This window comes from Centruroides vittatus, unplaced genomic scaffold, assembly GCF_030686945.1.
Source record: "Centruroides vittatus isolate TY-2023 unplaced genomic scaffold, ASM3068694v2 contig_460, whole genome shotgun sequence".
In the NCBI taxonomy this organism is placed as follows: Eukaryota; Metazoa; Arthropoda; class Arachnida; order Scorpiones; family Buthidae; genus Centruroides; species Centruroides vittatus.
In genome coordinates this window covers 2,221,537-2,238,853 of record NW_027122256.1, presented here as the reverse complement: position 1 = coordinate 2,238,853, position 17,317 = coordinate 2,221,537, and the positions used below count along the sequence as shown (strand labels likewise).

General features: G+C 24.2%; 1 protein-coding gene across 2 annotated transcripts in view; it reads left to right on the top strand.

Moving 5' to 3' along the window:
• LOC136977538 (leucine-rich repeat-containing protein 24-like) overlaps positions 1-17,317 on the top strand; it is a 420,341-nt gene that overhangs the window by 349,027 nt on the left and 53,997 nt on the right. For both annotated transcript variants that reach the window (XM_067273033.1, XM_067273034.1), the window contains exon 3: positions 14,719-14,827. The gene's annotated coding sequence lies outside the window, so the exon portion shown is untranslated. The remainder of the gene's footprint in view (positions 1-14,718; positions 14,828-17,317) is intronic.

Genomic DNA, 17,317 nt, shown 5'->3' with positions numbered 1-17,317 from the left:
TGTATAGAACTAATCTAAATCACTTTCGCTTCGTGAACCATTAAGGCGTAAAATGTCAAATTAACTTAATTCATCCCATCTACGATATTCATCCGACTTTCTCGATTCGTCCTAATTGTCACCGTTTATTGGCAAATTTCAGCATTACAATGTCATCTAAAATATAATTATTTACTTAATTTTTTTATAATAATAATTATTATTAATTCTCTACATTAAAAATTTATTTAAAAAATTAATTGAAAACAATTATCTTTCTATTTAATTCTTATTTATTTATAACAGGCTACCTATTAATTTATAAATTACTTCATTATAAATTTCTGAATAATTTTTTTTTATCAGTGAGTAAAAACTGAGAATAAAAATTTTTAATTGGATTTATGCTAGTAATTTATTTATTTTATAAAATTTAGATTAAATTTTGACTTTCTCTAATTGAATATTAGTAAGTTGTAATTAGCAGAATAAGTAATATCTGATTAATTTATAATTCATGTGTAAATTTCGAAACAAATTTTCCTTTTATCGATTTGCGGGAAGTATATAATAATTATTAAATTTCCAATTTATTACAAAGTGCAATTATGAACTCCAACAACAGAATTTTAGGACATGGCATTCAAGTATATTAAAAGGATTAATGATTAATGAAACTAAATTATTTGTTGGCAAATTAAAGGTAAATTTCCTCACTTTTTTTTCCTGTTTCCAGTTAATTATTATACGAAAATAAATTTTAAAATTTATTGAATTATGGAAATAATGTGTTAAAATATAACTCAATTTATTATCATTGTTTTCTTATAAATCTATATTTTCTTTAATAAACTGTTGACTTATAGAAACTAAAAAAAAAAAAAAAGTGGCGAGGATTATTGACCTCGATCGCATGACGTCATTTGCGTTGCCATGGCAACAGTGTCGGACTGTCAAAAGAACAAAATATATAAAAACAGAAGGTCTGTAAGTCCTATTGGAAATGAAATAGCGTCAATTTGTTGTTTGTCAAAGCGACCTGTATATGGATAATCAAGTCTTATTCTGTTAACTGACTTGTGACTTGGATGAATTTTCTTGTTTTCTACAACGTCTTTTACCAGTTTTGAACAAGATGATGGAAAGATTATCATTTCTTTCATCGCACCTTCGATCCACTTTACTGTATAGTTTGAAATCGAACATACTATACTTATTACGAATGAAAACAATTCTTTCAAAAGCTGTTATAATAAATAATGTTTATTGGCCTTAAAAAATTGTCTAAAATATCTCTAAACTTATTTTTCACTGAAAAAAAATCTATCATCAATAATACAGATTTTCTACTCTTACAAAATTCATACTCTCCTTACAAATCCAGATAATAAAAAACTAATGCAGCAAATCGCATTAAATTAATATATTTACAAAGTAAATATTGTTTCTTGGATAGAACAGATCACTAAGATTAATAAAAATCAACACACATATACCAAAGAAAGGTCAAACAGTTATCTAAGGGTAGTAAATTAAGATTAAAAGCATTTCTCATATATTTTCACACAGAGATAAATGTACATATTATAGGTTAACGAAGCTTGCTGAACAAATTTGTATTAACATATCTAATTACAATAATACAAACATAAAATTATCGGTTTTTTATTCTACTATTCAAATATCTCAGGGTATAAAATTCAATTAATTAACGTGAACTATATCGACCACTGATGAGATAAAACGAAGATAAATATTTGTTTTCTTACTTGACTGAGAAAATTTTAATATTAAAATAACTAAATTTAAGTTCAGAAATATCATTAGTTGAATTTATTTGATTATAAATGAGAATTCCATTTATTGATGGAAAATATTTAAAAAGTTTTGAATTTATTTCTTTAAATTCAGTTATCACTTAACTAGCTTCCTTAGAAGTCAAATATAAAGAAAAAACTAAAAAGAAGAAATATTCTTAGTTTGAGAACTGCCAAATAAATCGAGAATCCAGGAAACTTTGGGAATTTCAGAGTTAAATGAAAACAAAGGAAAAAAAATAATAATAATTTTTGAAAGAAATGAAGAAAACTTTATTTTAAAGGAAAAAAAATACAGAAATGTTATTTTGGCGAAACAATTGTAATCCGCCCTCTTGAGTTTTTTCCCTCAGGTTTATTTTTAATTTATCTGTTTATCTTTAAATTATTATTCATTTTTTTTTGCTATAAAATTTTTATATTTGTAATCAAAGCAAATTATTTTAATGAGATCGAATAAATCTTTTTCAAACGTAAATGTGTATAAATTATAAAATTGAAGTTGCGGTTAATTAATGCAAAACGATTCAACCTGGCTAAATTGTATCTTGCACAGTACACTTGGATATGTGAAAATGAAAAATAATATATTTGGCCTAATAATAATAATAATATAATAAAGTCGGTTGCCTTCGACCCCCGAGAAGAAACCTTTGGTTTAACTATTGGATTAGAGGCTGAATACTTCAAGGCCAGTGGGCATATCCAGACTTAATCCAATAGATAGCAAACCACTGGGCATGTCTGTAAAACAAAAATTTTTCTTGTTTCTCTCTTGGGACCAGTCTTCATCCAATTGAACCACATAGGCTTGTATGAGACATTTAACTAAATAACAGCATTCTATGTCAAAACTATTGTATAAAATTATTTTATACTCTAAATTCGAATGGCAAAACTTAACCGTTTATCATTTAATAGAATTTTAAATAACTTTTTCAATAAATCAATATTTAATGCAATTTTTTTTTTTTTTGTTAATATATTATGCTTAATTTCAAACATTTTATGAAAGTTTGTTTTTCTACTGTCTTAATGTATGTTAAATATATTAATCCCTCTTACATATGTATAATCAATAACCAAGGTAATGATGATGTCATCACCAAGAAAATCACTTATAACTTATAGTAATGGGCAAATCTTCGTCTTTTTCTTATCCCATATATTCTACTTAGAAGAGTTTATATCAAAATTCCATATTATTTCAATGTAAATTACGAAAAAACAACATTTTATATGAGAGAAATGTTGTTTTCATCGATTTTATTTATTTTTTCTTTCTATTTTTGTTGTGTTTCTTCTATAAAGACCATTCTCGAATCCAAAGTTTCGACTGTTTTGTTTAACTTTTGTATCTAACCTTCTTGTGGCCTTTAGGAATTCCGTCGTCGGAAACTGGCATTCTTCTGAAAGTCCTAGGAAAAATACTGTATTGTTAGTCTTTTATAATAGTAATAATATTTTAAAGTGAAATCTTATTATTATAAATATATAAGAATTCCATCTTGTGTGCAGTGCATGGTGTTTCTTTATAATAATAGTATTTCCTAAAGACGACAAACGATTATAATTGATTTTCTACAATATAACTTAGCGAATAATTCGCTTCGATTTCACGCTCATTTAGGAAGTTTCCAAGATGATAGATTATTAAAAGTCTTTAATGGAGTCTGAACTTATTGAAACTGGACGACTTTTAAATTAGTCTTTCATGAGGGGTTCTGAGAAGCTTTATATTCAAGCTTCAATAACAGCAATAATAATATATATATAATTATATAACCTAATAATCTCCTAATGCCTTTAGTTTCCTAATAATCTCCTAATAAGCTCCTAATTCCTTTAATTTCTTTCATATATCTATAATTATAAATATATAATTTAATTACACTTTGCATGTATTACGATAATATATATGTTTGCTTTTGGCAGAACTAAATACAACAAAAATACGATATAAACTTACGTTTTCATAATGCCTTATTCCTTAGTCTTTCTACTGGAATTAAATAACACTATGTGATGCCATTTCATACCTTTACGTGATGACCTTACAGATGACACAATCGCCATCTTTCTCGGTTTTAATTAGTCGTTGTTATTATAGCATCGAATTGATGGCTTTGATCACAATGTGGTCCTGGCGTCGTAATTCATTTAAATTAAAAATTGTTGATATTTGAGAATATACGCGAGTTTTGCGAAAATAATCAAGTAATAGAACAAGACTAAATAGACAAAATGCTGTCTATAACTGATACTATAATAATAACCAATGTATCTCATAATAATTGTTTTTAACCAGACATACGCATTCCATTGGTATACAGGCTGCTATTGTTTGACGTGCCGTAAATTTAAGAAGTGGTAGAAGGTTATAAAATAGTACGTTTCATGAGGCAACGGAGTCAGAAGCAAACATTAGCGGATCTATGGCCCACAAAAAAGTTTGGAAGCGCCTCCTCCCGATTTATTCTTCTAGGGATACGTAAAGATTATGGTGTATAAAACACCAACGAAAACAAAGAAAAAATTGTCCATCTGTATTATTTCAGCTTTTGAAACTAACAGAGGACAGCAAGCACTCTTTAAGAAAATACGACAAAACGTAGTTCGTCATCTAACTGTGTGTAGGGAAGTTAGCTGTCTCCACTTCGAACATTTATAATGAATATGCAGGAAAATAACAAATAAAAGTTTATTCATTGTATTATATGTAGTTAGTGGGCATTATACCAAAACACATACACGAAAAGAGAGGGTAAATGCAGAGGCATAATGATAGCTGTCTACCATACAGGCGCATTCAATATTTTTGTGGCTCTAGCTTCATTAATTTTTGTTTTCAATCATAGGTTGCTTAATAGTAAATTTCCTTCTCGTCGACCCTTAAATTTACGGGACGTCTAACATTAACACCCTGTATACAGTTTAAAGTTGTTGAATGCAGATATCTAGCTTATAATTAAGAGTCAAATAATAAAAATAGTTGCTATAAAACATCAATTAATATTAGTTTGTATAATAAATTTAATCTGTACTATATTTTCCTTTATTTAGAGAATATGTGTACTTAAAAAATAAACGAAAGTTAAATATTAAATAAACTTTTAAAGTAACAAGTATCTCTCTTTATAGTTTTCGTTCTGTCATTTTGACATTGACTACTTCACAAGAATTTATCCGCAGAACACAGAACTTTTATCCACATCAGATAAAGAAGATTAATCCCAATAATTTTCTATAACTGACAGGACAACTTTAAAAAATCTAATAACACTCAATTATCGTGAGGTATCTTGATTCAGAAGTTTCCTGTTTGAACGACAGTTTTGGCACTTTGTTTTAAATTCAGTTTGAAAATTTTGACAAAATTTTTCTTATAAGCTACTTTCAACTCTTATAAGAGAAAATATTTGATTAAAGTTATTAAAATTTATATAATATTAAATTATTTTTAAAATATATTATTAAATGGAAACAAATTTACAATGTAGATTAATAAATTTTATTAGTTTAATTTTAAAATATTGTAAATTATTTATAAAATATAAGCCACTTAAATATGTAAGTAATTAATATTAGTCTGCATAATTATACTATTAAAAGTCATTATATAATAAATAAATAAAAATTTAATTGCAGAATATAATAAATTTTTCTGAAAGCAAAATTTAAATTAAAATATCATCATAACTCCATTATTATAAGCAAATTATTCTTATATTAAGATTTTATAAGTTAGATAGTTGATTCTTATATAAAATAGAGAAAATATTTTTACAGGGATCGAATCTCATTGATTGTTATTTTTTTTTTTATTGAATAATTAAAAGCTAGAACGAAAGTAAATTATTATCTTCTAGTTAAATCGTATGAACTCCTGCTGATAATTACATCTTTACTCCATTTAATATCTTTTTTGATAACGTAGGATAAGCATTCCATTTAAAGATTATCAGAATTAAATTTAAAATGCGGTTAAAAAGTTTAATGAAGGGATTAAAAATAGTTTTGTAAAGATAAAATTAGATGAAAAGTAAAATCGAAACGTATTTTTTGTTATCTATTTAAAGATTATAATTGTTCGTCTTGACACGATAAAAAGTTTTTAATTCTGAAAAATAAATTAAAATCAAAACTTTTGTAAATACTTTACCAATCTTAAATTTTGTTTAAAAAAAAAAACCAACTTTGTTTAATTTATTTAACATTTATTTATTTTTAAAATTTATATCAAAAATAATTTATAAAATTTTAATTTTAATTCAATTTAATATGATTATAAGTATTAATTTAAAATGATTTAATATTTAATAATTACTTTAAATTTATATGGAAAAAATAAATATTTTATTGTATAGTTAGGAAAGAATTTAATATTAAATTTAATGGAATTCTTTCTAAGAAACAAACCATAAATGTTATGTCATGAAGCGTTACAAAAAATATAAATAAATCAAAATTTTATATGTTACTTCCATACAGTTAAACAATAATATATCACATAATACTTGGTAGCTATAGCATTCTACTACTGTTAGGTAGTCTAGATCGAATCCAGTGATAGATCGTTTGGTGTTTTTCGAGCTGCCTGGGGCCACCTCGAAAGGTTTCCCAAGAGTAAATGCAACCTAGTCGTGGACATTACATCGCTCTTCTTTCGTGCCAAATGAATTATTTCAGACGAGTTAACGCGACATAAAGTGCTCCACAGGTTTAACTTAAAGTACACGACTTTACTTTTTTCCATCTGATTTGTATTGGACTATGTATAAACATATTTAACGCTGTTAAAATATTTATTTTAAATCGTTTTATATTGAAAACTTTGATGATAATGGCAGCTAAATTTTTGCCCATTATAATAGATTTGTTTTGATTCTATGATTAAAAATTTCTGTCAGTTTGAATTTATATCGATTAATCTAACACCTCCGATTAGATTATAGAATTGACTCAAAGAAAAATAATTAAGGGAAATCGATCCCGAACGTTTCTGGTTGTCGATTGATGCACGTTAAGCAACAAATAATAAGTTCAACGGGCAAATATTTATTGTGACATCCTCGCAATGCCGGGCTGCAATTTTTAATCATATTTTTAATATATTTAATTTAAAATATATGCTCTCCACCTCAAATTAGTAGTGGTTTGCCCCTGTACATCATACTTTTCCTGTTAGCAATAAAGTCATGCCGGTCATTTATCTAACGCCTTTGAGGAAAAAATTTCTGAATCGAAATCACGTGACGTCCGTCTAGACCGGAAGTTCAATAATTCGGGGCCTCCTGTCCCTAAGCTTTTCATATCTTGTCTCGGCTTTCAGTTATCGCGCTCCGTTCTCAAGATTAAGGAAAGAAAGACAGACAGACAAACAAACGGATGACAGTGGAAATTTATAGGTTTACAATTTTTTCAAATTGCAGTCCAAAAACAAAAATGTTGATTCGAAATGTTACGATTATTTACATAATGATGTTTAAAATGATATTTAACAAAAGATTTTCAGTTAGATATCGTATGAGGTCATTGACACAATCTTTGAGGCAATATTGTTCATTCTTTATTACAGAAAATATTTATATTTTAATATCTTACTTCTAAAAGTAAGATATTAAAATATATAGACATGTTTTTCTCTTAAAATTAATTTACTTCTTTTGACAATAATGAAAACTGTAATATAAATGAAAGAAATAAAAAAAAAATATTCGAATATTCTGATTCATGCGCATGAGATCTGAGATCAAATTAATATAAATGAGCTTCGAATCTGACTGGTTAAGATAAAATATGACTTCATGCAATACTTAACTTATGAACAAGAGTGACATTTACATTTTTTATTAAACGAATGGATAGGATAGCAAGCAATACATTCTAGTGCATAAAATTTATATAAAAGAGCATTTTATATTTCTATAATATTGAACTTTATGTATAAAAGTAATTCATGTTGAATTACTTTTTTAATTTTATTTGTTTTTTTAACGGATAATTCTAAACGAATTCTTATTTTACTGTTTTTATTTACATAATATGCCTAAATGTCTTTTTTTTCATGTTATGAACAGATTTAAGTAACTAAAAAGTCTGATAAAACATTAGTATATAAAATGTTTTTAAAGATAAAAGGGAATTTGGAAATTTTGATAATATAATTCATTCATCATTCATTCAAGTTCCTTCAGGAAAGCTTCGTATCTTTTCAGAAATATGCTTTATTATTATTCAATTTAAATTTCTGTTAGAAGTTGCTTTAGCAACAGAAAACAAAAAGTCCATTATACATCTTCTCTAAAATTAAATCGATACTATTGTTTATCAAGCTCTTTTACTTTCTGATTCTTTCCAATCCATTGGTAATGGACTCATCCTGCTTATTCTTGGAATCTCATCCACCTTTATGCAATTTTAGTTTTGAAGCTTCCTGCATTCTTTACGTTCTTCAATGGTCAGACAATGTACTGTCTTCTCCATGCTATAAAATGCTGATGGTTTTTCCTGATGTCGTCTCTATTGTCCTTGATTCATCAGAAGCGCTCTTCGCCATCCATATGGGAATTTCTGATCAGGTAATTTACGATCGTTTCATAGCATTGACTTTTCGCAACTTTCAAAGAGATTATTACAGAAGTGTCTAAGGCCATCTTTCAAGTATCATCACACTTTATTTCAATGTTAATTCTGTATAAATATATATATTATTTACGGTTTTTAAATGGAAAAGAATGTTATTCTAGCGTCAATTAATGAATTTTTTAATATTTTTAATAATATATTACGATATAATACGAATTTTATAAGAGAATAAATGCGGTTTCAAATATTAAAATATCTCTAGCGGATTCTCTGTTATAAAGTATGCTGTTTATTGGAAATAAGCTGTTTTAACAATGTTTTGGCTATAGACTTGTGGATTGGTTTTAAAAAAATTTTCTGAATTCCATTAGAGAAAAGCTAATAAAATTCGCATTCTCACTTTAAACGGCTGTAGGTTTTCGCGTAATAAAATGCGCAATATACAAAATCCGTGCAAGATATGTGTAATAACGATTCAGATAAAATGTTTACCAATTTTACCACGATTCAGTCACCTTCTATATTGTTCGTTCTGGCAGAAATCCAGAGATCGTGGGCTTTTTCCTCGTTTATGTTCATTTTTTTAATCCAAAAACTCTTTCCATTGCTCTCTCCATCAATGACAGAAACATCATCATCCACTTTCTCTTCTTTTCTCTTTGTTGTGAAAGTCCTCTTTGATACTACACATCTTTTAATACAGCTTAAATGGACAGTAACTCGCTTATATTCGTGAAAGGAGCATGTTACCATGTACTTAAGATGTAATATAATAAAGTAAATAAAGTAAACTATGTGTTTTTTCAAGTAAACAGTTATTCGAATAATTTTATTTCATGCACTTTATGTATGTTATTGTTATTGATTTCAAATCTTTTAATCTAATCTCATATCAATAGTTATTGTTTGCGATTTAAACTTATATTTTCTCATCGATTAATGTGCATTTTCTATCAAATACAGAAGTCCTTCTTATTTATTTTTATTGAACAATTACGATTTCTTTCTGGGACTGACATATAGAAGGAAATTCTTAATGAACAGAGGGATTTATCCAATATAATGTTTCTGATGTCATAGATAATACAATATATTATTATTTAATCAAGGTTTTTCTCGGTGCATTGCGTTGAAAAACCACATATCGATATACATTGACAAATTCTCTATTAAATTCCCCTTTTTTTCCTTTTATTTTATTATAAATTTTTATTATTTGTATTTTAAGATGCTGTAATGTGTTTTGATGCGTTATTTTCAATTCAATAAGTTAAAAGAAAATTCAATAATAAAATTTTAAAATAATAATAATAAAAAAAAAATATTATAATAAAAGAAAGTTTTTTGAATATATCACGTTTATAAAAAATTATTTTTTCATTTCGAGAAATTTATTTTAAAATTTAAAGATAATTTAATAATAAAACGTAATTAAATTTTTTACATTTTGTAAATAATTAAAGTTTTATTTTTACTTTTTCTGAAGTAAAATAATAACAATGCATTTTAATTATTTAATAAATACAAAAAATCTTAAGAAAAATCATAATTTTTTAAATTTTGTTTAAAAAACGCTTTTTTAAATATTAGTTATTTTAAGTTAAATAATTAGAAATTGCATTTGAAAGATCGATGAAGAAAAAAGTAGATGCCTTGTAAATAGTGGTTAAAATTCTAGATAACGGAGAAAAGAAAATTATATTGAAATTTAAATAATTTTTATTCTTTTTTTGAAGTATTTGAAGATATATTTTGTGTTAAAAATTCTAATATAATTATGGAAAATAATTTATAGAAAAAAATTTAGAGTGTGTTATTTCCTAATGAAATGAATATGTTTCTCGTGAAATTCAGAAGTTATGTCATTATTTCATTGTAAAATATACAAAATCTGCGGTTAAAAAATACTAAAGAAAGTAAGTATTCAAGATTTTAATTTAATAAAAAATATAATAAATTATTTTTAATATTTTTATACAATATTATGTTTTAGATCAGGGGTTTCCAATTTTTTTCACGTGACAATCCATTTTCAGAAAAATTTTTTCATCGATCTCTGTAATATTATATATATTATACATTATATATTTATGCAACAGACATCCTACATAATTTTTAAAAGGCATCTTCCTAAATTTATTTCAGAGCAACCAAAAAAATAAATAAATAAAATAAAATAAAACTATATAAAATTTTTAACATTTTAAAGTAAATTTTATATTTGAAAAATTTTATCTACCCCCTCTCAAACTTTCTTCGACCCCTAAGTGGTCAAAACCGACCCCGTTGGGAAGCCCTGTTGTAGATTAAGTTTGACGTGAGGTAGTAAATAAAAAGTGTATTCACACATAAGAAAATGTTCGACAGACAAAAATACAGAAAAAATGGATTTTTTAAAATAAAATTTAATGAAAAAATTATAACTTATAATAACCTTAACGAGACATCGTATTAATATAAATTAATAGTACTGTACATTACTTTAATCTAATTCTCAATGTGGTTCAACAAAGATGCTAAGGGATGGGAAGCGACGAATGTTAAGAATTTAAGTAAGCAATTAAAATAAATTGCCATAACGTAGCGCAAACTAATTCGTATAAAGGAACTGATAATTGAGAATAATTAATTTAAAGAAATGTGTCCAGAAGAAAACATTTTTTGTTTTTATCAGTATTATTCGACTTAAAAATCGCCTTATAATAGGAAGATCTAAATAGGAGAGTTGTTAATATATTGTCATATTTATTTATTTATAATATATAACAAAAATAAAATGAAAGTAATTCGAGACACAAAGCATAACATTCGAGACTTAGAAAAAAAATGCATAACAATATTTAATATAGTAAAAACTAATAAAAATAAAAATTATTAATGTGACATTTGGAAGTTGTTTGTCAGTATAGTCTTATCTAAATATATTGCCAGGAATGATGTACTATTCAAGTTATTTTCAAGTCTAATTATTTATTTCATTGATATTTTGTCTTTATAACAACTACAGAAAATTCCTGCATTATACAAATATAATATTAAAAATATTAACGAAATTTCCATCTTCTGTTTAGACAAATTGGAAGAAATACGCAAGTAATTCACTAATTTTTGTCGTTACTTTCAAAGAATCTTTTACTTCTCCGATAATACGTCCCATATTTTAAAAATTCTGTGACCAATCTTTTATATTATAATAAAAGAAAAACGTGACAATTTTCTGGTAATCAGAAAAATTTATGATTAAATATTTTATCTAAAGAACTTTAAGATTTCTACAAAGCGCTTTCCTTTATAAAAATGCCTTTATATTAAATTGGTATTTTATTCGCTTTAATAATAATATTTACTCTTGAGAATTCGAGAAATGTACTTTTAATTCATATTAAAATGAGTCTCTTTTAGATTTACTTTTTAACGCTTACATCAAAGCTAAAAAAATCTTTTGATTCCTTAAATATAATTTTTAAATAATTGAAACAATTAATAAAATATTTATGTTTGTTATTAAAAGTATATATTATCGTAATAGCAATAAAGAACTAATCAAAAGTTTTCGTTTGATTTTATCTTTCAGATCATAAAGTAAATGAAAAGTAATAATTAAGTGTTGGAATGTGATGACATTAATTATAACTAAGTTACTTTTTATTTTGTTTTTTTCCAAATTATTATTTTCTGTTTCACAAGAAATTAAGTATACACATTTCTGTATTAATTTAAAATTTTGTTATAAAACTGTAATAAATATGTATCTAGCAATATTATATAATGAAATTTGTTATTATAAAATGTAAATGTTTCAATACAAAAAAATAATTTGTTAATTATCTTCCTACTTTTTATCTTTGTTTATTATATACAGTATAATATTTAATAATAGGTTTTTTTTACGTTTATTAAATATTTAAATACATTCTGTACAGTATTAAAACACAAATAAAAAAATTATACTTTTTACTTACCAGAAAAATTTTTAATAGTAACATGTTATTTTGTTAATCGTTTACCTTTAACTTACTCAAAATAATTTGGCATTCACTTAAAGTTATACACGAATCATGGTCTTATATAGATTAAAGTTTTATGAAGAAAACTGCTTCCAATATTATGGCTAAATTATTTAATCCATCCTCCTGATTGAAGTCTTGTAAGATAATACTGATACAATAGAATTGGATATATATTGTATGAAATACTTCGATTTTATTAAGAATTAAATTGGATGTCTTACCCAATGATTTCATTAGTTTGTTTTTCTTTCCTAGCTCAAACCTGATATCGTTTATAGAAAGGGGGAATTCCCCCTTTTTTACAGGATATTTTCGAAAAAGAGAAATAAGAAAAAAAAGCGACTACATTACATTAATCCTGTTTTTGTGATCGCTGTTTTGTCAAAAGGACATAACAATAAGTGCCAAAAATAAAATATTAAAAGATGAATTAGCTTGACAATAATTTATCACTCTTATTTCGATAAAATAAACTAAGTGAAGCTATAAATAAGATTAATCGATATTTCTACAAAAATCGAAGTAATACTTATTTATGGCATTCTTTTTTCGTTTCCACTATACGAATTGTTATATAAGTTACGAAAATAATTGAACTTGATGCATCGAATGGTTAAAGATATCCAGTGATTTAAATGATTCTAAAATTGGAAATTATCAAATTTTTGGTGTTATAATTGGATTCACATGTTGTTGTTAATTCAGTATCGAAAATTTAATTTAAATTGTTAACATTGCCATAAATATATAATTAAGTATGATTAATTGTAGGGACAACAAAAACACTTATGTTTTCATTTAACAAGGAATAAAACTTGAATGGTACATTTTATTATATTTTTATTTTTTAAATCTTAGATAATTTAAACTATAATGTTTTTAATTAGGCTATAACACGAAGTAATATTATAGGTTAATATTAGGCTAATAACAATAGTAACAATAGGCTAATAATAGGCGATATAGACTAATACTTTAATTTATCTTGTACACACATAAGCACGTAAAAATATACGAGTTTATGTGTGTATGTGTACATTTATTTATTTAATGTTTAAGTATACATTTAATAAAATAGTTTTATCAGTAAATTTATTCAGTGTGAAATATGTTTTCTGGAAGTGTTTTCCTTTGATGAGATATCCGACGATCTCTTCCTTAACGCAGCAATAGTCATTTAATAAGAATATTAAACACCTCCGAAGGTAGAAATGGTAAATTATAAACGACCGGTCGATGTTGTCATTACCATAGATATTAGCTGTTGGGCCGCTAGCCAATATATTAACACCACTCAATAGCAACTATGCATATCAATCAACCAAATCGGTTTCCGGATAAAATTCACGAAGGAGGAGTATTATTTATATTCTCATTAGCGATGACTTGTCGCATTCATTCTCATTAAATATGCCTTATTCTTTCATGGATTTAACTTTAAATCTTGAAATGATTTATCGATGAGAAGTTCTTTCTTCAATTAATGTTACTTGGATCTATAGCGCATAAATATTTAACTTACTTTTTTCTCTTACAGAAAAAAAATATTTTGATTTATATTTTTCTCATCAGAGAAGATTTATTTAGATGAGTGATGCGTAAAAGCCTTGTTATTTGATCAAATTTTAACCTGTAAAAATAAATTCAAAGAAAAATACTTTTCATATAGCTTCATTACTACTGAAAAGAAATTTTACACGAGTGTAGATAATGAAAGGTATAAAAGTTAAAATATTATCGTTCGGAGAATTTTGTTTTTTACCATTCAAGATAATTTTGTGTACAGCTAAATAATATTTAAACCGAGAATGAACATATGTTAAAGACGGAAACAAATGAGTTTGAATTTCATGTAATTTTTTTTTTTTCTAGAATTTGTTTCAGAGAATTTATTTCTCTAGTTCTTTATCAACATCATTGTGTTATAAGAGGAAGAGATGATTTAAGATACTTAAATCTAAATTTTTATTAATTATTAAAGCACTATTTAATAATGTATTAAAACTTAAAAATTATTCCTTTAAATTTTAAATAATTATTATAAATTAATTTAGTAATTATTTATTTAGTGCTTTGTTTACGTTTAAATAAACAGTAATACGATATTAATTTGAAAACAAATCACTTATTCATATACTGTACTAAAAGTAAAAAAAAAGAAATTTAGTTTCATAATTTAAAATACGTAATTAAATTTGTGCCAATTAATAATAAAAATAAATATTAAGTAATTTATGACATTTTAATTATTTTATATTTAAATTAAAATGAATGCTAAAAATTTTAGAATAATCTATATATTTTTATTTATTTATTTATTTTAGGAATAAATTGTATTAATTATCAAAACAATGTTTAATATTGAAACCCAAGAAATCTTTACAAAATTAAGAACAGAAGATGCTTTCTTAAACTGGATAGTACACATCTTTGGTATGTTATTTAAATATATTTGAATATATGTTAATTTGATTGTATTATAAACTGATATCAAACATTTTCAATATGTTTTTAAACGATATATTTTAATATAAAAACAATTTTTAAGAAAATAAATTTAAAAAAAAAAACATAATAAACGAATTTTATAAAGTTAATAATTTATATTTATAAAACGTTATTATAACTGAAATAATAATAACTTTAAATTATAAGATAGGCTACATAATTTTTATACTCGATAGCGGAAGAAAATTAGAAATTTTTTATTTTATTATCAATCTTATTTTACTAATTTCTCGAATATTGAGTTTAATAATTAAATTTATTGATTGTTAAGTATTTTGTTACTGCTTTTTTACTTTTAGATATTAATTTTAATTTAAAAAATCTATACAGAAAAGACCTTTATTGGCATCTGAATTTATAACAAGTGAAAATTATCGATAAACTAATTATGGATAATTTTAAATTTAAAATCTTACCATAATAATTAGTTTATTTATCAAATAAATTTATTTCTGAAAAACTAAAATAATTTCCGTATACTATTGTAGTTTATGTAAGTTTTAGTAGTTATTATGACAGTAATTCTTTAACTTAAACTTATAAATAATTAGTTTATCAATAGTTTTCATTCCTTAAAAAGCTGTGTGCCAATAAAGACTCCTGCGTAGATTTTTTTTTATATTTTATGAAATTAATTTTTCATTTTCTTTTATTACAAAATTTATATTTTAAACTTAAATAAAAATGTATAATTTTCGTAACGATTATTAATCATTTTAATAATTGGTATTGAATATTATTCATTTATTAAAAATTTAGACAATAAACTGATGAAGATCAAACTCTACTAATCATTAATTGATTTCTTGTTTATTTTGTTATAATTATTATAAATTTAGATATATTTTTAAATGTCTTTTTACAATGTTATTGCATTACTTTGTAATCTATTAATTTTTGTACGAATCGTCGATAAAAATTTTATTGAACGGTTAATAAATGTTGATGATAATAACGATAATGCTAAGCATATAGGAAACTGAAAGCAATAAGCTAAAGTATGTTTTCATGCTTATTTAATTTAAAATGCTAAAGTAAAAAATTTAATAAACTACTAATAAAGTTGTTTCTGTTTTTAACTATACAATTTTTCTTCAAAGAAAAAAATGCGTGAGTTTTATTTATCTAATTTAATTTTTTTCGTGTAATTAATATTGCATGTGATAAAGCAATATATTTTGAATATGCATTTGTTATAATTAAGTTTTAATCATCGCATTTCTTCTCAATTCTTTCTTCTTCCGTGTTAATTTTACATGAATTTATATCTTAGAAAATACATTTTATCTTAATACCTATCTGGATTCTGCTTTAAAAATGTTTTGAAATAACAAAATTTTTGATCAATCGCTGTAATAATACTATTAAAAATTAAATTTTACAAGAAATATTTGTATTTTAAACTCAAATGATAATTTGTAAGCTATTTTAGATATTTTAAAGTAGGGTATCAAAAATATTTTCATTCATATTTGGATAAGCCCATTCATGTTTATATGTATACAGTATGTATGTATGCGTGTATTTATATAAATATAAATTAATGAACTAGCAAATTTTATTAGTTTATTTCATTTCTAATGCATGTTTATTAAATCAATGTTTATTTTCGTAATTATTTACGAAGTGAAGAAGACTAAATAAAGATTTTGCATAGTTTTTTTTATAAATATTTTATTAATATTATCCAAAATATTAATAAAACGTAAAATTGTATTGATATTTATTGAAAATAAAATTCAAAATTGAGATTTTATTAACCATTAAAATTAGTTCAACAAAGAAAATAATAATAATAATATGTTATGATCAAGCAACGGAAAGAATTGTGACGCAAATACTTTATTTATTGGCTAGAATGTTGAATATAAATAAGAATTAGATAAAGATGATAAGATCTAAAATGCAGTAACACTAAAAAATTTGAGAAATTATGAAGCAATTAAAAATTCTATTGATGCACGAATAATTTTGCAAATGAAAGTGAATAAATTCGCCCAGCAGCATGGTATACTTTTCTAAATACTAAAAATATTTTGGCGCTTTATTTATTTTTTCTCACTTTAGTTTATGCTTGGTCACATAACTTTTTTCTGTCTTTTAATTTTATTCGTTTTCTATTATAATTTTTCACTTTTCTTCAAAATTTTTACAATATCTGCTTGGATAAAAACTAAAATGAGATGTATAATTTAAAATATTTTTTGAAGGAGGTTAACATTTTGATATTTTATTAGATTGAAATAAAAGAAAAGCTTCGAAAATATTAAAAAAATTTTAAATGCTGTTTTAATATACTTCATCATAAAACTAAGTAAAAAACAGAATAGAAATAGAAATAAGAAATAATTTATAATGTATGACATCTAACTTGACAGAATAATTAAGTTAAGTGAATTTTTGTAAAATTAATTT